Source organism: Microplitis mediator, chromosome 9 (genome assembly GCF_029852145.1).
Source record: "Microplitis mediator isolate UGA2020A chromosome 9, iyMicMedi2.1, whole genome shotgun sequence".
Taxonomy (NCBI): Eukaryota; Metazoa; Arthropoda; class Insecta; order Hymenoptera; family Braconidae; genus Microplitis; species Microplitis mediator.
In genome coordinates, this window is record NC_079977.1 from 17,374,329 (window position 1) to 17,384,675 (window position 10,347).

Below are 10,347 nucleotides of genomic sequence, written 5' to 3' on the forward strand. Positions count from 1 at the left end.
GTCGACGATATATCAAATCAGATTTTTAACGAGAACGTGGTAAAAGTTTAGATGTTGGTTTAATTTCCTTAAAATACCAAACTTTTGGGATCATTTTTATCAGAAAATTTTTTCCTTACATATTTCAATTATTTAAGGAACAAATTTTAAGAGGAATTTAAAAAAACTTGAAATTTCAGAAATCAATACATCGAAGTTCAATAATCAATGCCTCGAGATTTTTTTCATTTATACACTAAGTACGGAATTGATATCTCTAATTATAGAACCAATACATCGGAATTCGATAATCGATAACTCAAGCCATTTAATAATTGATGAATAAATTTTTTTTCTCAATACATAAAATTTTAAACCAATAACTCGATTATCAAAATTCATAAATCATTCAAGTGTTTAATTATTTTCTATTCAAAATTGATTTTCAAATTCAAGAACGCGATTTTTATAATTTCAGCAGCACAATAGTTAATAGATAATAAAAAAAAAATTTATATTAAATTAATAAGTCGAGATAAACAGAGATTTACATCGAAATTTATCTCATATCAATTTGATCACTACCACAAGTCTTTGAACAATAGGTAATAACTACTCAACAATAAATATATCGAATTTTTTTGCGATAGCAAAAGAATTTACAAAAAAATGTTGATGTAGAAAAAATTCCTGTGTAGAACCCCAGTATATTTTTTGTCTCTATTATAGAATAGATTAATTTTAGTTACGTCTATTGTCTTTATCTAATCTTAACCTTAAAAAAAATATCTATACTTATATCTATATGTCTATGTCAATGGCTTCAAAACACATTACGCTATTAGAAAAAAAAATATTTTAAAGACAACCAAAAATATATCTATATATTTAAAGAAAATATAAATAAATGAAGATAAAATATATTTAAAAAAGATTGTTAATGAGGAATGAAATACAAAAAAAAAAAGAGCTTATGTTAATGGATCAAATTTTATTGATCTTTACGTCCATCTTTTAAGATACTCAATGAATACGTTGTGTAAGATGTACCGCTCATTAATAATTATTATTTTTGAATAAAAAGATAAGACGAATGCTAAAATGCGTCGTCGCTAATTTTCAATGAATGAAATACGACTAGGGCTATTTTTAGATGGTGCTCCCACCCCTTCCAAGGCGGTTGTTTTTTAATTTTCAATGACTATCTCTTACGGAAAAAAACTAGTGAACAATATTGAAAATTTATTGCACTGTAATAAACGGGATTAAAATTAACTCCCACGGGTGTAGTGGTGTTACTTAGCGGTGTTATCTAACTGGTGTTACATGCGGGATAAATTAACTGATCGGAGTATAAGGGTGGGACTATAAGTGTTTCAAGATTTACAAAACAGAAAAAAATAATAATAATATTTCGTCAAAATTACGAAATTATCGTTAATTGAGAGGAAAGCAATTTTATTATTGGCAAAATAAGAAATTTCACTCTTCTTAAACTGAACACATTGCATAAATTGTTGATTACCTATCGAATGACTGATTTAAAGATGGTAAATTAATCATCGATAGTTCTATTTTATTTTTTGCGCTGATTTAATTTGTAGAGATTTGCATCATAAATAATGTATTTTCCATATTTTACACTTACTTATTTTAATATTAAATGCACTTATGACACTAGATATGCCGAAAATACTAAACGAACTAATGATACTAAAGCATTAGTGCGCGAAAATAACAGTGCATTCGTTTTTCATTAGTACTTTCCAATAGTGTTCATTAGTATTTCTTCGTTAGAGTACAACTGTCGTAATCTAATTTAAATTTAATTAACTGTTTAATGTAAAAAAATCATTACTTACGTTGGAGGGAGGAATACTGTCTAAAATTGCTTTTGGAGAAAAATTTCAAGTTACTTTGTTGCAGATAATATAGAATTAACTTTTAATCAATTTTTTTAACATCACTTGGAATTTTTGAATAGATTTTTTTAATAGCAGAAGCTTTAAGAGAGATTTTAAATAATTTTTCTGGAAATTTAGAGAAGGAATTAAGAAAATAAAATTATCTTCAACTGTTTTTTTTTAACTTGGAAAATGAAATTTTCAAATTTGAAATATGGCTAAAAATTTTCAACGCCAAACAAAAAGTTTCAGCAACGAAAAAAAGTTAGATATTTGGGATACGAATATATTCTTTTTGTAAACACGAGTTTATATAAATTATCAATAATAAATACAGTATTAAACTGATAATTTAACCGAAAAAATTAGTAAAATAATCTTCTAGATTAACAAATTATAGAAAAAAAATTTTAATGTCACCTGCGATTATTAAAAATATTTTTCAATGGAAATATACGCTTAAAAACTTGAACTTTATTTTTCTTAACGATAAAAAAACTGAATTAACATAAAATACTTGTATATTACGGATTAAATATATTTTTAAATAGAAAAAACCTCAAAAATAAATTTATAAAATTTGTGAGGTTAGAAAAATTTTTAACTTAAATTGCAACTTTTTGAAATATTTTCAAATTAAAATATACGCTTACATAATCCAAAATAATTCATTAAATTAATAGAACAATAAAACTAATATATTTTTTTTATTCGAAATTTTAAATTTGTCATAATAGAAAAAAGTAGAGTTAAAAAAAGTAAATTCTTAGAATGCGGGATAGAAAAAAAAAATTGACGTAATATTTTTTTATTTGAATATACGCTTAACAAATGAATTTTTTTTTAGCAATAAAAAAAATAGGAAAATAACATTTTTATTAAAAGTTTTGTATTGTTTACATCTAGTGACATTGAATATTATACTCAAGTGAGGTTCAATGACTTGGGCAAGTGCTAATAACACAACAAAGTATAGTACTCTTTGTTACTAAATGTATACAATAGTTTATGTAATTAACCTGCAGTGGTCACTTTCGGTCAAATCATAACGGTCCCAAGGGATTTATTGGGCCCTACCCTAGCGGATCCAAATTACAGTAAATTACAGTAAAATACGATAATTTACCTAATTTACGGAAAATGGCGGTATTTTACTGCACCTTGTCGTAATTTGCCGCAGATTACGGTAAGAATACTGTAAATTGCAGTAAATTATCAAAGTTTTTACCGTAAATTGCGGTAATTCTTCTGGATACCGTGAATTATGGAAAACTGCGGTAATTATTGCAGTTTAGCGTGATTTACGGGATCCAGAAGAATACCGCAATTTACGGTAAAACACAGTAATTTACCTAATCTACGGTAAATTACGGTAGTTTACTTTATTTTCTCGTAATTTACCGTAAATTGCGGTAATCCATCTGGATATCGTAAATTACGGTAATTACCGTAATTTATGGTGTTCGGAAGAATTCTAAAATTTTACGGTAAATTCCCGTAATTTAGGTGAAACACGGAAATTCATGGCAATAATGCGGTATTTTTACCATAAATTGCGGTAAATTTCCGTATAAATACCGTATTTGAAGGTAAAATGAGATAAATTTCTGTAATTCAGATCGTATTTGAACTCAAAATGTGGTAGAGATATTACTTAAACACTCTTATTGAAGTACCTATTGATTTTTCCACAAAATTTAATTACGAGTTATAAAAACCGGCTTTGCAAAAAAATTGACTTTTTGTAGAAACCTCAGTAACGCGTTTTTGAGCAAGATTTTGTAGTAAGTATCTTGAGCAAGGCCACTAGCTGCTAATGTATTTTTCTACGTATGTGTCTTTCACAAGATCGTGTATCAAGAAACCTATGTCAAGATTTGTGTATGTCTTGCTCATGGTATCGTACGCAAGAATATTAAAGATATCTTGAACACGGTGGAATGAAAAAGAGTCAGACGCATTTCTTGCACCAGGAACTTACAGTAGGTACTTAAGCATGACTTGCCCAGGATTTGCTCAAGGCTCAAAGTCAATTTTCAGCCTTGAGCAAATCTTGAGCAAGCCATGCGCAACTATTTTCAACTGTAGTCTTCCTCCAGAATTGAGTTATAATCTGGCACGAATCTCTTGTGTAAGCCTTGTACCAGGCTTGCAATTTAAATCTGGATACAAGTATCTGCAGTAAGACACATACGTATAAAAAGACATGAGCACCTATCGATCTTGAGAGCAGACTCGCTCAAGTATTGAAAATGGGTTATGTGGGAAATGGTCATATCTTTGTTAATTTTCAATATTTTGAGAAAATCTTGTTGAAAATTATTGGAGTATATGCATAGTGAGACATAGAATTGATAAAAAGGTCGAACCTTACAAAAAGAATATTAATTTTAATAAAAAAGTGCAAAATTTTCTATTGGAAATTTGAAAATTATTCCAAAAAAAGTATAATTGGTTTTTTGCAATTATCATTGTAAATATTGAATTGTCGGCAAAATTGCACGAAACTTTTATTGTAGCGCTTCAAGCTCTCTACAGAAAAGGTATTTTGTGCCTTTTTTAAAAACTAAATAGTTATTGAGATATTTCGAGTTTAAGATTCAAAAATCAAAAAAGGAAATTTGGAGTTTGAAATTGCCATGGTATGGTTGGTTTTTCGCAAATATCTCTATAAATATTGAGTTTCTTTGGAAAAATCATGAAAGACGTTTTTTGTAGAGTTTGAAATTCAAAACTCTTCAATTTCTTTGGGACCTTATGTGACTGTCAAGGTTTAATGCACGAAAAAACTTTTTTGAATTGCTTCAAATGGCACCAAGCGCAGAATCACATGACCTGTGTATGCGCAGAATCGTTGAGTTAACGTGCATGCGCAGTCTAAGGACTGAATAGTAAAGTAAAGTTTCTTTTGTTTAAAAATGACCAGTCAGAATTTGATTACTGGATATACTCCGCCCCGCTTAGTTAGACCGTGATTTAAAATATATGACGCCATAGATAAGACCAATCGAATAATTTTATCACCTTGAGCCACTCAGTGGCATATTTTTCGTGCATAATTTAGATAATAATATTTTTAGTTAAATAAAAATTGTTAAAATTTATGAGATGAGATATCGTTTATAACTTACGTAAGTTCAAAATATTAAATATCATTTTTAATATTTAAATAAATAAAATTTTTGGATAAAAATTAATGAGCAGTACTTTAAGATGGTCCAATATACAAATATTGTTAAAAAAAAAAAATAAAACGTATAAATAAATAGATGAAATTATTTATTAAAAATATATATAAAAGACATAATCGTTAGTGTCTGAAAATCGACGATTTCTTAAAATCCATAGAAAAAAAAGAACTTTGTCATTAGATTTTGTATAATAAATGAAAATAAACAATAAAATTGTAAAACGAAACCCGTCGATTTCAGACGCAATTTCAGTCAGATAAATTAAAAAAAAAAAAAAAAAATTATGTAATGTTGATAATGACGTATTTTAAAAAATAAAGTATTTATGCAGCGACAAACAATATATTATATATATATATATATATATATATGCGTATATATGTATATATATTCAGTGTAAATGTATGTCTTTATAAACGTGGTAAAACTACGTGTTAAATAGCTTTAAAAAAAATACAAAAAAAAATTATCATTCGTTTGTAATTTTTTTATTAACAAAAAAAAAGAAAAAAAAATTCTTTTGTTAATAAAAAAAAATCTGGTCGGTGTAATTGAATGTGTAAATTATTTGTTTGGGTGTTGATTGTTAAATGTTAGAGTAGAAAAAATATATAAATATATGAAAATATAAAAAAAGAATATACACAATTCGAATTAAAAATTACCTCCGAGAAAATAATATTCGTGAGAATAAAATAATTAAAACTGAAATGTTATTTTTTTTTTTTTTATATATATAATGAAAATATTTTTGCAATGGTTTTTGTTGCTGCTAGAATTGTTAGTTTTATTATTTAGGTGGTTTAATTATATTTGGAACTGTCAATCAAAATGAAATAATAAATTTATTTGGAAGAGGATTTAGGGTCGTAATAATTTACATGGAAATTTGTAGACATTAGAGGAAAATTTCATGGGAGTTAAGAAAAATCTGTGTATTGTAAAAATCTACGAAAAATCATAAGAATATAAATTATTTGTGGAATACAGAAAAATGTCGAGAAAGATATAAATTTATAAAAATCGACGGGAATTCATAGAAATCAGTGGGGGTAAGAATTCATAGAAAAATCTAAACCCATGGAAATCTATGAAAATCCATACGAGTCTGCAGAGTTAGAAGAATTTATAGAAACCTGTAAAAATCTGGAGGAATATTAGAATCCATGGAAAATACGATCCATACAAAAAAATTTATATCCGGATATACACTGGTCACAAAAATTAAAGGATAGAAAAAAAATCCGAAATTTTTAGGTGATTTTCAACATGCTGTAACTCGGTGAAAAATGGTCGTATAAGAAAATTAAAAAATGTTGAAAATCACCTAAAAATTTCGGATTTTTTTTCTATCCCTTAATTTTTGTGACCAGTGTATATTTTTTTCGTATGGGAAATTTATGAGAATCGATTGATACACGGAAAAAAGAAAACAGGAATAATTACAATATAAATTGTAAAAACAAGCCGTTCGATCTCAAAACTACAGAAATTAAATTGCAAACTCGAATTTTTACATTATACACAGCAGAAAATTTTTTGCTATTCAAGCAGTATTTTCGACATTTTTAAAATGTAAATCAAACACAACAAAATGTAAATGTATTATTGTTCTTTGATAAATGAAATTTTCTTGCATTGAAAATCATTTATTCATTTTGAAAAGTGTAAAAATTACCACTTGCCAGAAATGTAACAATTATAATGCCGAATTATATTATGTACTAACTTATATAGAGTGAAATTTAAAATGTGAGCTATCAATGATAGATTATGATAGATAAAAAAGAATTATTACATTTCACACTGTACTTCTAAAGTATTTACAATTGGTTGTATCAAAAAAATCGACAATTTTTTTTTTACTTCATTAAATCGAAAATATTGTTGGCAATGACGAAAAAAAAATACTGTGAAAGTTTGAGCTCTTAAGATTAATATTAAGAGGTTCCGCATTGCACTTTTCTATTTTCCATAAGAATAACATGGAAAAATTTTTTTTGCGTCTTCTGATTTTTATAAGTAGCTAACGATGCGTCATAGAAATGATTGGCAGGCATATTGCTGTAGGTAATTGAATGCTCTACAAAAAAAGTTTCTTATTATTTTTTGATAAATCTATTTGTTCAAAAGTTATTTGAGGTTTAAGTCGAATTCATATTAAATTTTGAGATCTTTTTACTTTTCTGGCGAAACTATCAGACCTATTACAAAATATCATGGGACCTTTTTTGTAGACAATTTTATTCCCTACAAGTTATTTCCAATAAAGTTTTTTTGAATTCCGCGATGTTTTCTAGTAATTTTTATTTTAATGTCGAGCTCATAAAAAAAATAATCTTCTGACCGATTTTAAGAGCTTGACATTAAAATAAAAATAACTAGAAAACAATGCGGAGTTCAAAAAAACTTTATTGGAAATAACTTGTAGGGAATAAAATTGTCTACAAAAAAGGTCCCATGATATTTTGTAATAGGTCTGATAGTTTCGTCAGAAAAGTAAAAAGATCTCAAAATTTAATATGAATTCGATTTCAACCTCAAATAACTTTTGAACAAATAAATTTATCAAAAAATGATAAGAAACTTTTTTTGTAGAGCATTGAATTCCCTACAACTATCTGCCTGCCAATTATTCCTATGATGCATCGTTCGCTACTTATAAAAATCAGAAGACGCAAAAAAAATTTTTTCCATGTTATTCTTATGGAAAATAGAAAAGTGCAATGCGGAGCCTCTTAATGTTCATATTAAGAGCTCGAACTTTCACAGTATTTTTTTTCGTCATTCCTAACAATATTTTCGATGTAATAAAGTAAAAAAAAAATTGTCGATTTTTTTGATACAGCCTAATGTACACCAAGTCCATTTGATGCTTTAGCAATCACGAAGTTTTACAATTTAGGATGTAAAATTTGTGTTGCTCAATTTATTTTTTTAAAATTATGATTTTATAAAATTTTATTTAATTGATGTTCATTTTCCTGTTATAAAATTATTTTAAATATTTGATAGTTCAGGAAACCAGAAGTATGTTGCTTTTGCTAATCATTTGTTTGAATGCTTTAATTATTTCAAAATGAATAATCGTGTGCTTGATTCCAATAACTTCGGGCATTCTGGAAATAATCGTGTAAATTTTTATGAATTAAATCGTATGACATCTTACTCGCCATTAATTAACGACATTAAGTAAAAGACCTAGTTATTGACCCTGGCCCAGTTTCTGACCTTTTCAACTTTTTTCTTACTTACTTAAAAAACTATAATCTTAAAAAGAAAATCAATTTTTTCTTAATTTATTGTTATTTATTCTGAGCCTAATTAATGGCAATTTAAAAAACATAGAAAATATTAACTGAATAAAAACAAATATTTTAGCCATAAGTGGCTGAGAAAGCCATTTTTTAAGTAGAGTCTGAACATTTTACGTTAGGAGGTACGACGATTGAATCTGTGCACTAATTATCATGTAAGTAAAAAAATTTAACTAAAAATAGATGGATAGATCAATATTTAATTAAAATTTTTTTTAATACATTTATAAAACATATAAAAATGAGTTTTGTTGTTGAAATTTGAGGGTCAATAACTAGGCTCAATTTTAAAGGAATGGCGGAGTTGTTGACCCTAAAATTATAACTTACTGTGAGCGAGGTTGTCTGTTGAATTACATGTCTATAAAATGTAAAAATAGCAATATTTTTAATTTTCTTAAATTATTTTCTACTACTATTCATAATACAGTGATAAATTAACATTCAATATTCATTTTTTAAAATAAAAGATCATAATTAGATCTTGAAAGTACATATTCTTGGAGTGATAAAATTATTGTAAAAATAATGTCAATTTCGATAGTATTTAAACTGTTATGACTCATTTAGTTGGATAATATTTTTATTATGACAAAATTAATTTTTTATTGTTTTTTTATTCAAGAGTTTAAAAAAGAAGACAACGAGCTACGATGAAATATAATGAGAACAGGCGCTAGCTAAAGTGACTTTAATTATTTATATTTTAAATATTGAAAAATTATATTTTTTTTATAATAAATATTTAATTTATTCATCTAAATAATAGTTTTAGTTTATTGAAACTTGCTAAGTACTTTATAACCTAATCATGGTTTGTGTAATTTGAGGGTCAGAAACTAGGCCACTGTGAGGGTTAGAAACTGCGACTTGAAAAATTCTGAGGGTCAGAAACTAAGTCTCTGAATGTCAATTGTTAAAACGTCAATTTAAATTATTGATTCAATTCAAATAATTATTTTACGCGCATGACTTTATTTGACAAATCATAAACTAATCGATAGAATCATTATTTTTCTCATTAAATTAAATCTTACATTAATTATTATAGTATAACCCCAACCGGTACTCTCAAAAGGTGAGAAACTGGGCCCCTTACCTTACGACACAATGCGAACTATGATAATTATAACGCTGAAATCTTACCGCAAGCTCTTCAAGTATGTTGTGTCTAGGTTTGAAGTTTTTTTTCTGAAGCCTTTTACATTTCTCTAACAAAAATGTTGCCATACATTAAGTATTTGATGTTTGACATTATTCAATATTAAATAAATAAATAGTATATTTATAAAGTGATCAATGATCATTAACAAATAATTAATTATAATTTGTTTATCAATCTTTTCAATCCTATTATAATTATTGATCGAGAAAATTTACTCTGAAAAACTTACGTCAAATAAATTAAAAAAATAAACATCTCTGGTTAGAGCTGAAGATTCACATGCCACAATAGTATTTGTTGCTATTCAAGTGAGATTATTTTAAGGAACAAAAATAAATATCACTAGATGAAACTGTAAATTTTTATGCATATCGAATAATACCTCAAGATAATGTACGAAAAATTACAGTATGAAAATAGTAACTTGAATACATTGTGAGACTGCAGTATTTCAAATTTAAAATATAAAACTTATTACCCAGCGCCAAACTGTAATTTTTACAGTTTCCTTTGCAAAGCGCTGCGTTACTATTTGAAAATGTAATAAATACTTAACAGAAAGTCAATTATTCCTGTTTTCTATTTCTGTATTTGGTCGCAGAAATAAACGATTAATTAGAAAAAAAATTGTTTGATTGACAGTAAAATATTATACTCAATAAAAAAAAAATTAAACCACAATTATTGCAACACTGCCTGTTAATTACCCAACTTCGGTAAATTAATAAAAAAAAAAATAATAATAAACTGTCTCTGGACAAAAGGGAACCGATGAAAGTTCAAAAAATAAA